Source organism: Eptesicus fuscus, chromosome 15 (genome assembly GCF_027574615.1).
Source record: "Eptesicus fuscus isolate TK198812 chromosome 15, DD_ASM_mEF_20220401, whole genome shotgun sequence".
Classification (NCBI taxonomy): domain Eukaryota; kingdom Metazoa; phylum Chordata; class Mammalia; order Chiroptera; family Vespertilionidae; genus Eptesicus; species Eptesicus fuscus.
Genome location: NC_072487.1, coordinates 53970064 through 53984687, shown reverse-complemented (window position 1 = coordinate 53984687; position 14624 = coordinate 53970064). Strand labels below are relative to the sequence as shown.

The 14624-nt window shown below is 39.3% G+C and overlaps 1 long non-coding RNA gene across 2 annotated transcripts in view; it reads left to right on the top strand.

The window, feature by feature from the left end:
* The window catches only part of LOC114231682 (uncharacterized), a 145987-nt gene extending 141209 nt beyond the window's left edge, over positions 1-4778 (top strand). For both annotated transcript variants that reach the window (XR_008558393.1, XR_008558392.1), the window contains exon 4: positions 3996-4778. This is a non-coding gene — a long non-coding RNA (uncharacterized LOC114231682). The remainder of the gene's footprint in view (positions 1-3995) is intronic.
* The last annotated feature ends 9846 nt before the right edge of the window (positions 4779-14624 follow it).

Here is a 14624-nt window from a genome sequence, read left to right as displayed (position 1 = left end):
CTTAATGGGGGACCTCAAGGTGCACCCCCAGTGCTGGGTCAGGGAAACTCAGGCCACACCCCCACCTAGCAGGGCTTGACGGGGGACCTGAGGCTGTGCCCCCCTCCTGGTGCTGGGCCAGGGGACCTGAGGCTACGCACCCCTGCCTGGCGGGGCTTGACGGGGGACCTCAGGCCACGCCCCCACATCCTGGCGCTGGGCCAGGGGACCTGAGGTTACACCCCGGCAGGGCTTGACAAGGGTGGAACTGGCCGGTTCTGGATCTAGCCCAATGGAGGGGCGGGGGGGGGGGGGGGGGCGGCCGGGTCTGGGTCTCACGCGATTTTGAGGTGCATGTGGATGGGCAGGGACTTGACTCTGGGTCCCATGGTGAACCCCAGACTCTGACAGGAGGAAGGTTTTCATATACATTTTACTAATTTTCTTTCATCTCTGACACTTCTATTATAGAGAAAGGGCAAATAGCAATATTAAATTATTTCCTCTAATTAATCCCCTTTTAATGTGCACGAATTTTGTGCACCAGGTCATTAGTATGTATAAAAAAAGGAAATAGAAAACTAATAGAAAATTTGTTCAATCGTCCAGCCTAATCTTAAACTCAAAAATCTCAGTGAAGATTTTCTTGTGGGAACAAACCCGCAACCTAGGTATGTGCCTCGACGAGGATTCAACCAGCAACATTTCGATGCACAAGACAACACCAAACCAACTGAGCTACTCCAGCCAGGCTCAAAGGAAGAGTCTTAAAGGACAACAGTTAAGAGTGGATAGAGTTAAGAGGACTTACAAAGAAATGTTGAAACACCCAGAGTTTAGCAAATTAGGAAGCCGTTACCATTTCAGGCTAAAGGGCTACTAGAGACATGGGAAGTGCCAACAAAGCTGGCCCTGAAGGAATGCAGCCTTTAACAGAAATGTGGGCAAAGCAGAGAGGAACGGGAAAGGATTCTCCAAACTCTTCTCCCGACCTCCAGCCTGCAGCCAAACCCAGCCTGGAGCTGATCAGTAAGGATCCTGGGAGAGAGAGTCTGTGGGGTGAGCCTCCTGCGGCACAGAATAGGGAGAAAGGCAGAGTGAATTTGGGTGTAGGAACAAATGGAAAATAACTAGCACCATGGTTAAGGGAATTATACTACATTCCTCAATCCAACTGAGAAATATTTATTTTAGAGGTAAGTGATTTAAAAGTTTTCCTTCTCTAGAGGGGTAGTTCAGCATCATGATTAATAAGAATAATGGCTCGCTTTTGCTATGTCTCTGGAAGGTCAGAGTGAAGGTCCATGACTGTGTGAGGGCAGCAGGTTGCCTGTCTGAGCTTGTGGGGTTTTTTTGTTTTTTTTTTGTTTCCTTTGCCTATTTCTTTTATTATATTTTACTTTGTCTTGTTATTTTAATTTATATTTTTCAATTTTATTGTATTTCTTTGTGTTTGTAATGTGAAATACAATGAGTATAAAACAGACCAATAGAGAAATACTTGTTTTTTTAATTCTCAGAATCAGCTAGCATTGTGTCTTGCCCATAGTTGGCCTATTTAGTTAAGTGCAGAATGGTTCAACCAGGCAGATAAGTAATTTATATGGTAATTTCTATTTCTACTTCTATTTCTATTCAATATCTGTTTCTTTTACCTGAAGTGTTTGAATATCTTCTAACTTTCTACATCCTCAGAGAGAATAATAAAGGGAACTTAAACTAAAACTCTGATACTGCAAGTGAAGTTCTAACTGTGTGAGTCACAAACTCAAAAAAGTAGTTCTTCCCTCAGATCTTGATTGTTTTGGTGAGACTCAGGGACTTTTATGAGAGAATTTTACAGAACTAGGCAAGATGAAATAATATCTGCCTAAAATGAACATATGGTTGGAGGTTAACAATATAATAACTTCAAGTATTTTCACATTCATTTTTTGTTTCACAATAAACTGCTCTGCGTAAGTCATGGATTCTTAGATATAAAGCTGAGAAAATACAGTAGAAAAAAAATTCAGGGTTGGAGTGATCCTCTTTGGTATTTATGTTCAAGGTTTTTAAGTCTCATGCCTTTAATAATCTCTATATAAGATATTTTACTATTTTAAAAATGATGAAATTGGACACTATAAAAATAAAAGATGTATCCATTCACCATCCTCCCATCTCCTCCTAAGTTTTCTACAGATTCATTAAATTGCACTTTCATATTTTTTTCAGTGTTCAGAAACAATGAAAAATATTAAATTCAGAAACCTAGTAAAATTATCAAAATCTCCCTTTAGTCATTTTTCTTTCTTGGCAACATGCTCTCACTTCCCCTTTCCCATCTTTCTAATCAGTCATGTATTATAAATAGGTTAGCATTTTGGATATTTACATTTTGTTCAATCTAGTCATAATTATTTCTTTTTTTAAAAGTTGAAGGCAAATTATATTTGATATATTCAATAATAAGGCACATTCTGGAATAATTCAGGTCTTTCTTTTGGAAGGTCATTGATAGATTGTTATCAATTATAATTCAGACTGTGAGACAGAATAACACCTTGAATATAGATAGAAGATATACATTTTTTAATTATAAAAATACTTTTCTTTGAAAAAAAGCAGTTATATTTTAGGAAATAAATTAGATAAATAAAATACTCTTTCCAGATCACAGGTATTTTTTTTGTTTTACAAATATGAAGTATTTTATGCATAACTTTATCATATTATTTGATATATTTTTTGTAAAATGTTTATTAATAATTTTAAATAGAATGACTATATTTACTTTTACATGGTTTTTATTTTGCTCTAAAATGGAATTTCCAGCTGTTGAATTCTAAGAAGAGAGTATTTCTTTGTTTTAGCCTGTTTATAGGAAGCCTTAAAAGATTGGGGACAGAGAAAATCATTAGAATACAGCATGGTAAATTCTTAAGTTCGCCGAAGTAGTGACCTTCGCGGTATCAAGCGGAAAGAGAAAATTCTCATTTTCAGGAATAGAACCGTAAGGAGAAGGAAGAACAACACGCTTGAAACTCATGGAACTTTGTCCAATTAATGCTTTTTCTGAGCAAACATTAATGTAATATCTACTTCTTCAAATGCGTCCTTTTATCATCTTCATGACTTCTATAAACTAAAGTCCCCCTCCCCCAAATTGTGATGATTTCCAGTGAATTACTAGCAGAAGACATTTGGATTTGGTTTCCTATGTAGAACTATGTATATAAAATGGCTGCTTGATCAGTTCTTTGACTTACAAAAATGGTTCACACTAATATTTCAGAATATTTCTTATAAAGACTAGGGTGAAATAATTTTTTTGTAGGAGACTTATCTACCAGGAGGAATTGTAACTGGGTATTGGAGAAGAGAATAAAAATGCTAAATGTAAGAGCAACATGGATTCCCGCAGGTGGGACCTAGAAGAAGTCAATGGAGACAGTGCTCAGAAATTCTCAGGGCAAATATGGGTCAGATATTCCCATATCAGTGCACAGAAAATGTATAACTAATATAGTAACCTTGAAAGACAGCACATATTGATTCTCTAACATAGGTACCAGTTCCTCCAGGTTAATAGCACATTTGCAGGGTCTGAGAGAGCTGTTACGAGTTGAAGCTTGTTAAACAATTGTTTATACCAATGGAAATATTCCTCCTGGGTGACCTTAGTACATTAAGCAAAACTTATTGGGTAGCTACATGATTCAATCCATATTTATCAATCTAATACATAAACATATCATGAGACACTTGGTCATATATAGTACTGAGTGAGACACAGTAGTACTTTATATCGGTGGTCTTCTCCTATATCAGAAAAGTAGATGAGATTTGTTCTGTCTTGTTGGTGGTGAACTTATGCTGGCTTGTGTTCCATAGAGGGGACTCTGTTCAAAGTATAATTGCTATTTCTAACTCTTTCCTGGCTGCTGAGGAACTAAGCCCCGGTCATAGTATTTGACCAATCTATTCTCCCCAAGACCACTTAGGCTGACTTTTTCTCTTCTGTGGTTTTCAAGGTTAAACAATCCTATTAAGAAATGGGCAAAGGACCTGAACAGACACTTCTCCAAAGAGGACATACAGATGGCCAATAGACATATGAAAAAATATTCAACATCACTAATCATCAGAGAAATGCAAATGAAAACCATGATGAGATATCACCTCACATCTGCCAGAATGGCTATCATCAATAAATCAACAAACAAGTACGGGTAAGAATGTGGAGAAAAGGCAACCCTTATGCACTGTTGGTGGAATGCAGACTGGTGCAATCACTGTGGAAAACAGCATGGAGTTATCTCAAAAAATTAAAAATGGAACTGCCTTTTGACCCATTGAGGCTACTTTTGGAATATATACTAAGAATTCTGAAAGAATATATGCACCCCTATGTTCATTACAGTGTTATTTATAATAGCCAAGAACTGGAAGCAGCTCAAGTGCCCATCAGTAGAAGAATGGATGAAAACATCTGTGGTACATTTACACAATGGACTATTATGCAGCAGTAAAAAGGGACATCTTTCCTCTTGTGACAGCATGGATGGTCCTGGAAATTATTATTCTAAGTGATATTAGCCAGCCAGAGAAATACAGATACCATATAATTTCACTTATATGTGGAATCTAATGAACAAAATATATTGATGAACATTATAGAAATAGTCATGGCTACATGGAACAGATTGACAGCTGTCAGAGGGGAGGGGAAAGAGGAGACTGGATGAAAGAAGGTGAGGGATTAGCCAAAGAACATATATACATGACACATAGACACGGACAACAGTGCGGTGATGGCCAGAGGGAGGGGGTGGGGGACTGGGTGGAGGTGAACAATGGGAGGAAGAAATGGGGACATCTGTAATTGTGTCAAAAATAAAAATAAAGTTAAAAAATAATTACATAAACCAAGGAAGATATAGTATTTTTAATCAGAAGGAAACTTGCTACAGGGTTGAGGAATGCCATGTAAGATAAAGGTCTCAAGGATGTCTCAATGGATCTCAGGGTCTCTGAGGACTCCCTTTCTTTCCCATAGTGCCACAAAAGCAGGACAGACATCATCAAGAGTGCAGTCAAGACAGGGACCCCAGGGATGCTACGGTGCTTGGTTGATGAAGTGGTTAGTGGATTTATATTCCCCAGAGCCAGAGAAGTCAGCAGATTTCTCTAAGTAAGTCAGTTTTATAGTTTCTTCAGATCTGGAGTGTTGTCATGCCCATTGGCTTAAAATACAATTGTCCAAAGCAAAAGCAGCGGCAGGCTGGCCTCAGACAGCAGAGAAAGTGGCCACTTGCCACTGTGGATGCAACATTCACTGGAATTACAAGTGGGTACAGAAAGTGAGAGGTAGTTAAGATTGTTTACAGATGATAAAATGTTTAAGGAATCAGGACGTCCTTTTCCTTTATTTTTTTGAGACTTCTTTACCCAATTTTATTTTTGGAATGAGATCTATGCTTTTTGTAGTTACATAGGCCAATTTACTAGGGAAAAAGGTAGAGTAGAAGGGTCATCATAGGCATTCAAAATGCCAAATTGCTGTGTGTTTGTGTATGTGTGTGTGACAGATATCTATGTGCTAATATTTTATTTAATTTTAATTTTAATATACATTTATTTGATAATTAATATTATGTGTATGGCCTGCTTTACTTAGGATACAAATGTGATTATATTGCTCTAATTACCCCAAAGGATTATGTAATCATTTATAGCCAATCCTAGCAGGAAGTTCAGTATGTCCCTATTGAGGCCTCCCAGCAAACCCTATCTCTGCCTCATCTGAGAACCTACAGGGTGGAATTTGTCTGACTTCCAAATGTTCAGGAAGAAGATAACTGGAGAGCCGGATCAGCACCTCCTGCCAGAGGCTACCAAGGGTGCTGCTGTCAAAGGCTGGCTCTGTGCATTTCGGGTCCTTATCCTGTGCCCCCCACACACTGGCTTGGTGTTTCCAAGCTCAGAAATTGTGCCCAGTTGGCTGGGTTGTGCTGGCATTTTAAACATGCCTTCCCAGTTCCTATGGAACTCATACTGGTTGCTGATGGTCACTCCTTTCTTTTCTAGTTCTTTCAAACAAAAACACATGTTGTGATCCTTTGGGGGAGCTGGTTACCTTTATTCTGTTTCTCTTCCCTTTTTCATTTTAGCTCGCTCATGTGATGAAGAGGCTTTTTCTGTCTCCATTTCCTTACAGAAGGGCAGATGTCAATGTGGATAAACGTGTATGGCCTTGTATAACCTTGTTCAGTGCCTTCCTCCAAATAAGATACCTTGACCATCGTCTTTATTAGAAAAGTTGAATTAGGGGGGAATAGGGCAGAGAAAAGTCCTACTGGCTCAATCTGCCTTGCTGCCACTGGGCGGGTAGGCTGGACCACCCCTACTGAGCTGTGTGGCTTTCAATGAGGACCACCAATATTTCCCAGATAGGGTTATTTTGTCATAAATGGTCTGTTTGCTAAAAGAAAATGCCATTCTGTTTTCATAACAGCCATGCCTAGTTTTCTGAAGATGGTTTACTTTTATAAGAACCATGGATATGTGGAATCTAATGAACAAAATAAACTGATGAACAACATAGAATTAGAGGCATGGATATGTGAAATAGACTGGCAGATGTCAGAGGGGAGGATGGGGAGGACTGGATAAAAGAAGGTGAAGAGATTAGCCAAAGAACATATATGTATGACACATAGACACAGACAACAGTGTGGTGAAGGCTGGGGAGGGGGCAGGTGGGAGCTGATTGGAGGCAAAGGAGGGGAAAATGGGAGACATCTGTAATAGTGTCAATAAAAAAAAAAAGAAAGAAAAGAACCATTGATGCATATTTCTTAATAAGCTATCCTGTGTTTTAAAATTTTCACCATCAAATTTACCCAAGCTCAAGATATTAGCTTTTTATTCTTAATTCCATCCCCAAGGAAATGTTTTCTTTTCCTGTTGTACCCACAGAGCTGCATGAGGTGGACAAGGACCCAGCAGTATTTTGCCAAAATGAAGCAGAAGGCAAATAAAGGACATGCAAAAAAGGCATTTGAACCAACAAACAAAAATGCCATTGCACCATTGTGATTTTCCCAGGGAAACTTGTATTCGTTAGGTGCCCTCTCTTGAAAATGGCATTAAGGAGGGTTCACACATCCCCAATAGTTCAAGTGGGGCTTAGCTTTTGGCATGATTACCAAAATGGGTTTTCCAACACATTTATTTTGGGGATTTTTTTCCACCTGTGAGTCTTTAATCTGGTGGCCAGATCTTTCCTTAATTTCATTGTTCTGTGTTTTTCTCTTGTTGCGGATACTATTGGATAAAACTCACAGGCACATTACTCAGCCTGGCAAGACTGGGAGAAAATGACTGTTTCCTGACATTCACTTTTTAAGGAGATTTACTTATTTCCCTGTTGGATCGACTGTGTTGACCTTCTTGCTATGTGTTGCTACACAGTCTAACATCTAAGAAAGACTTCATTCTGAAAGATGACTTTTCATCCAGACACCTCCTTGGTGTAGCTATATAAATAAAACCTTAGAATCCCTGCCAAGGAGCTATGCTTGATGTAAGAGCAAGCCTCTTACTCTTGTCCTACCTTATCAAGCTAAGCCTTTTTTTTTTTTTTTCTGATACTAACTTCCTCTTCTGAGATTAAAATTCAAACCCTTATGTACCCTTCCTTCTGAATCCAGGTTCATTTGACTGAATGTAGACAGAAAAAGGCTCATGGGTTAGCATAGAACCTATGCTGTGTTGTCTAGAAACCTAGTTTTTGCTTCCTTATGCAGATCCCACGAATATGCCACTTTTCTGTGGTCCACCTTGCCCTCAAACTCCCTCAGCCAAACTAATCTGCTGTCCTGTCTTCTGCTCAAGGGTTTGGCCATTCTTGCTCCTCTCCAAGTTCACACACGTGCACAATCTTATCTTTTCTTTCCACAAAACCTCTCAGGAGCCTCCTGATCTCCCATTAAAAGTGATCTCTTTCTTTTCAAATTCTTTAGCACTTTATACTTCTGTCTCATGCCTCTGAGCATTTTCTCCCTGTTCCCATAGTTATTTTACTACATGGTTTCTATATTAGAAGCTAAGGTACTCAAACAGGAATCATGTCTGATTCTATTTGTATCTGCCCCAGTCTCTGACACATAGCCTGACACACAGGAAGAGCTCAGAAATATTGAATGCCAGTGAAGAAATATGAAAGAAAGGGGCAGGCCAGATTTCCCTGGAGCATAACATTAGGTTTGACTAATCATTAAGAGATGGATTAGGGTTAGCTGTCTCCACTGAAGCCTTGTGAAGAGGGAATGAACTTAAATCATGGGGGAGGGACTCTGTGTCAACAAAATTTAAGTTCTGGAACCCTATTAGTCAAGGTCTAGTCCTGTAGTAGAGAAGCTTGGAACGTCTTTTGTTAAAGTTTTTAAGGTAGGCTTTGGAGCTCTCTTCTGGATTTATTGTTTTTTATAGGAAAGTAATTCAATTCAGAGCAGTGATTTCCACAAATCAAATATCATCGCCTCGCTGGTCCTAGAGGCCTCCCAAGAATGAATAGGAAGCTGATTCTACTTTGAAGAGATAGCCAGCTACATGTGTACTCTCTTAAATGTTGGGAAAAATGAATAAGAAAAAAATATTAATAACACCAGAATAATAACCAAGTTATAATGACTAAGGCCCCAGCCCCTGAAACTTCTCAGGATATGCTTTGAAAAGTTACCTATCCAATAAAATGTACTTTGCTGGTAGGATGCTCAACTTTGGACTAGGTATGTAAAATCTTTCCCAATCATTGGTTCTCTATTTTCAGTCATCTCTACCACAGTCACATCTTCCACTAAGCTCATTGTCTTTTTCCTCCAATCTATTGTGTTGGTAGAATTGCTATTTTCCTCAACAGCAAGCCCAAGTCTTGGTCTTCTTTGAGTTCTCTGTACAATAGCCTCCCAAGCTAGCATTTCCAGGCCCGGTTCCTATTTCTTCACCACTTTCTGGAACAGGGAGGCCCTCTATGCCAGACTGCACATCTGGACACTATATTTACCTCCTTCCTAAGTGATTTCTCTTTCTCTCTCCTTTCTCCAAAGCGTCATTCCTAAGCCCTGTGTTCATGATTGTATTTCCATGCACAATAACTTTTAGTGGTTCTTCATTACTTGCAAGATAAATTCTAGCTCATTAGAATAGTATGCAAAACATTCTACAATTTGCCCCTTTGCTCTTGTTCTTTCCTTTCAAAATTTTATCAATTCTTCAGGTTCTTACATCTCTATGTTTATGTGTTTGCTTTCCCCATTAGGTTGTAGTTCCTTGATGGTAGGAGCTGAGTCTGAATTATTTTTTGTATTCCCAAAGTGGCTAAGACACAGAGAAAGTCCTGGATTCCAACTTCAAGACTGTCTCATTCACCTATGTGATCCCAACATTCACACAGCTTCTGGCTCTGATAAACATGTTGAATTATGAATGAATAGAAAACAATGTATTCTAAGGCTTCCATTTTTTTTTTTCAAAGAAGAGGTAGTATGGAGTCCAACAGTGGTTAAAATGATGACTCCTCTATTGTCTAGTTAGACCTTGAGCTTATCACTATTCTCTGGGTCTTAGTTTTTTGCTTTCACAAGAAGAGGAATTTAAGTTTTAGATATAAGTGTGTGTGTGTGTGTGTGTGTGTGTGTGTGTGTGAGAGAGAGAGAGAGAGAGAGAGAGAGAGAGAGAGAGAGAGAGAATGAATTCCATTGGTATTTCAATGGGGAAAGAGAAATACTCTTCCTCGCAATTAGGCTTTATTTATACAAATTACCAAGGGTGATACCAAGGTCAAAAGAAGTTGAAGTTTAGAGTTCAAAGAGGTCCTTTTATCTCCTGAAGCTGGAAGAAGCATTGATTTATGTTTGCAGCCTTGACTTGGCTCCACAATCTTGGGACCTAATAATGATAAATCTCATCAACAACTAAACTCATCCTCTGAGTTCACAAAGTGCCTTTGTTTGCCAGCTTCTTTCTGTCTTTCTTTCTTGTTTTCCACAGATATTTCCCAAGCACTTTCAAATTTCTAATCATTTCATTGGAGCTTCATAAACCCCTTATGAAGTAGCTTGGGTAGATATGGTTTTAATCATTTTAAATGGTGTTTTGGCTTTAGAATTAAATCATCTTTTAATTTTATAAAATCTTTTTTTGTTATGAAGACATTCTAACCAGCCTTGGTTTGGAATCCTAGTTTATTTATTACCAGCTGAATGACCTGCATCAGATCATTTAATCTCTCTGAAAGGTGATCCCTCATCTATGAAATGGGGTTAACAGTGGTATCTACTCCACAGGTTTGTTTGAGGATTAAATAAGAGAATTCTTATAGAGAACTTGTACCTGGATCACAGAAATGCTAAATTAAAATAGCTATTATTATTTGACTAGAAGCCCCATGCACAAAATTCATGCAAGGGGCTCAGCCCTCACAGCCATAGAGGTTGCCCTCGGCCCTCACAGCCCTGGCTTCATCCGGAAGGCCATCTGGAAGGATGTCCAGAAGGTTGTTCGGCTGTCTGGTCTAATTAGCAAGTTACACTTTTATTATTATAGATGATTTCTTGGCAAGGGGGTACTGGATTACCAACATTCTTTCCTAAAGTCTTTTAGGTTACAAGCCAGTCTTAGCATCATTGTTCTTTGCTTTTTTTTTTTTTTTTAAGATTTGCAATAAAAGCTTTCAATTCTATGAACTTGGGCTTAATGTTGGATTCAGAAGTTTTAACTCAGCCTCCCTGACTACCTTTGCTCCTGGAATATTTTGTTATTCTTCCTTCTTGGAGTTGCTGTTAAGCAGAAACTCAGAGCCACGCCACTTTAAAGAGTTGAATCTCCTGCCATTTTCAAGATGTAGGCAGGCTTTATCTTTGTCCATTTTTATATCGCTATCTTACACCCTAGGGTCCTCCTGAAACAGAAGGAGTTCAAAGAGGTTCTTTTATTTTTTTCTATAGATCATAATCTCCTTGAGGACACAGAGTATTTCTTGCCTGGCAGAGATTTTTGGCACTTGTTCAAATACAGTCTTGGCCCATTCTTTACCTGTGTATGATTTCTTAAGAGGATTAATTGAAAAGTTATTGTAGAATAAATATGCCAGAGACCTGGAGAGTATTATACTAAGAAAATTAGCCAGTCAGAGAAAGACAAGTATCACATGAAATCACTCAAATGTGGAATCTAATGAACAAAATAAACCGACGAGCAAAATAGATTCAGAGGCATAGAAGCATGGAATAGACTATCACATCTCAGAGGGAAGGTGAGGATGGGTGAATGGGTGGGAAGAGATCAACCAAAGAACTTGTATACATACATGCATAACCCGTGGACACAGACAATAGGGCAGTGAAGGCCTGGGACAGGGGGTAGGGCCGGTCTAGAAGGGGTCAAGGGGGGAAAAAGGGGATATATGTAATACTTTCAACGATAAAGATTTAAAACAAATAAAAAAATAAAATAAGTAAAATGGCTAGGAAGAAAGAATAAATATGTCAGCAAAAGGTGTCACTAACACAATCCTTTCTTACTTATGACAAGATTCTGTCCTTTCATTGCTATTCAAAATGTGGCTCTTAGACCAGCACCCAGGAGTTTGTTAGAAATGCAGACTCTCCTGACTGTAGACCTAGTAACCCTAGACCTACTGACCTTAGACCTACTGACTCTAAACCTACTGAATCGGAATCTTCAGATTCTGTGTTTTTAACAAGATTCACAGGGAAATCTGTGCACAGTACAGTTTGTAAAACGCTGCTCTAAAAGACATGTCCTCAGCCCAACCCAGTGATAAGGACAGAATGGCAGACTGGCTGTGCTTACCAGATTAGTTCCTGTACTGGCTATTATTGACTCACTTGGTGCTTGATCTTATCTTATTTTATTCTGTCTTGGTACCTGTTTATTTCTCTGTCTTTCCATTTACACCATATTGGCAACCCACTCAAATTTAACTTTTGGGGTGCATGGCCCATCTGCTTTGCTTCCCACTTAACAATGAGCATTCTCCCTTCTGGCATGGTTTTCCTTCTGATTGCTAGATCTGAAACCCCATGTTTCATTATCTGTTCTCAGGGGTCTCTCTCATTAGGCAACCCATCACTACTTCCTCACTCAAGCCTTAGTCAACAGGACCTTTCAAAAGGCATCCACTAAGAATTGTGTGTGTGTGTGTGTGTGTGTGTGTGTGTGTTGCAAATGCAGCCTGATATCCTGAGCTGCTTCCCCTCCAGATATTACTGGGACGATCTACGAATGTAATGATAAGTAGATTAAAGGATGGTGACTATCATGTAGTAACTAGACTTTATCTTCTTCTTTTAAATCCTCACCTGAGGATATGTTTCTTATTGATTTTAGGGAGAGAAGAAGGGAGAGGGAGAGAGAGAGAGAGAGAGAGAAACATCGATTGGTTGCTTCCCATATGTGCCCTGACTGGGAATTGAACCTGAGACGCTTAGGTGCACGGGATGACACTCCAACTAACTGAGCTGCATCAGCCAGGGCTAGACTTTATCTTCTTAAATGCAGGTGTTACACTTGTCATACATAATTTTTATTAAAGAGAACTTATGTAACTGATACTTCTATACCGAATTGTTAACATTCAATTTGGTTTTTCTTAAAACAAATCAAATCACTGGGGGAAAGATATAATTTTAAAAGATTTTCTCTTTGGAGGATAGGGGGATTTTTAAATTCTTCTACACTGAAATTTTTCATGTGCATAGCAAAATACCAAAAGGAAATAAATTCAGTTCAAAGAAATGAAGAGCATAACGACCTTGGATTTTTTTCATCATATTTTTTTGAAATATTCTTCCTCTTTTGTAAGCTTTCATAGTGAAATAACACCCTTGTCAAAATGTCTAGGCACTCCAATAATAGGTGATGAAATGGTGACAGAGAGAAAACAGGTGTTTTTAGCTCACTAATATAGCATCCGGGTAAAGATTTCCACTCTTACCTGCTCTATAAGAGTAACTACTTTAGAACTATAGTCTTAATGAGAGTAAAAATGATTGTAAATAATGTTCATGTTATCTAAGGAAAACTTTTAACTTTAATATTATGAAAAATGATATTTCATCTATTTTTAACCTGCTCTTTGGTTACTAAAGCTTTTGTTTGAACACTGGTGGGGTGGGGGGAGGGAGAACCCTAAACTATTAATGACTATTCTATGTTAATCTGTGCTAATCAGTTAAGAAAATCTTTTTCCCCCTAATTTGGAAATCTCAGCATATATATGAAAAATATTTATACGAATGATGGTCATATCTCTGTCATTTAATTAGAACAAGGTGATGTCACGTGCTGTGGGGCTCCCATCAAAACTTTCTGATTTCTTGTCCCTTTCCCCCAGGACAATGACATAGTGATACAGCTTGTGAAAGTTTGTTTTGGGATTTTGAAATTTTCACTATATCCCTAATATGATAAACTAGAGGGCCGGTGTACAAAAATCGGTATAGGGAAGAACTTCTTTTTCTCCCGGGAGGGATGCGTGTGTGTGTGTGTGTTTGTGTGTGTGTGTGTGTGTGTGTGTGTGTGTGTGTGTGTGTGTGGCGGGGGAAGGGATTGGTAACAAGATATTTCCCACTAGTACTTCCTAGTACCCCAGTCTTCCCGAATTTGTTACAAGGAATATGTCGTTGCTTTTTTAGAAACTTTTTTAGAAAAGGGACTTTCCCATCATACTAAGAACTGGTGGACTTGGCAGGAGAGTTTCATTCCTTTCTTCACCACTTTTTAGGTTATGAACATTGATTTTAAGTTCCTACCTCTTTGGAATATTTTTCTTATTTGCTTCCCCACACAGATGCTGTATTGAATACAGTTTCCCTCGCAAGCCAAATGTGTGGAAAGGTATTCTTTGAGACCCTTCACTGTGACTTCTAGGGGGGGAGACCATTTGTAGCCCCTACTGTTCTCTATCTCCAGTAGGAAGGGAAACAGGACCACAAATGAAACCTTCTCTCCTGGCTGCACTGTGAGCTAGCTGGCTCCTGGGCCCCCACAGAAAACTGGTTCCTTGTCTTACAGAAGAGTGGACACTAACCCCATCTGATGCTCCTCACTCCCCTCCCTTGGTAAACATGGCCCCTGCCTGTGAGCCTTGCATTTCATTCTCTTTCCCCACTACCAGCTGCGCTGTGGTAGGAAGAGCGTCGGCATCCTGCTCCCTCAGCTCCTCCTTCCTGAAGGCTTCCTAGAATTGACCTTTGAGCTGAAGAATGAATTGAGGAGGCAAAAGGGCTGGGGGTGAGGAACGAAGCACAGGGAGGCAGGTAGGAGCAGGGAGGAGTGTGTCAGACCAAGGCAGTTCTTGCCCCACAGGATTCAGTAGAGATTCCAGAGCAGGCGTCCTCAAACTACGGCCCGCGGGCCACATGCGGGTGTTTTTGCCGTCTTGTTTTTTTACTTCAAAATAAGATATGTGCAGTGTGCATAGGAATTTGTTCATAGTTTTTTTTTTTTTAAAAACTATAGTCCGGCCCTCCAACGGTCTGAGGGACAGTGAACTGGCCCCCTGTTTAAAAAGTTTGAGGACCCCTGTTCCAGAGGAATACGTGATGCTCCTATCAGTGGGCGAGGCTCCGCCT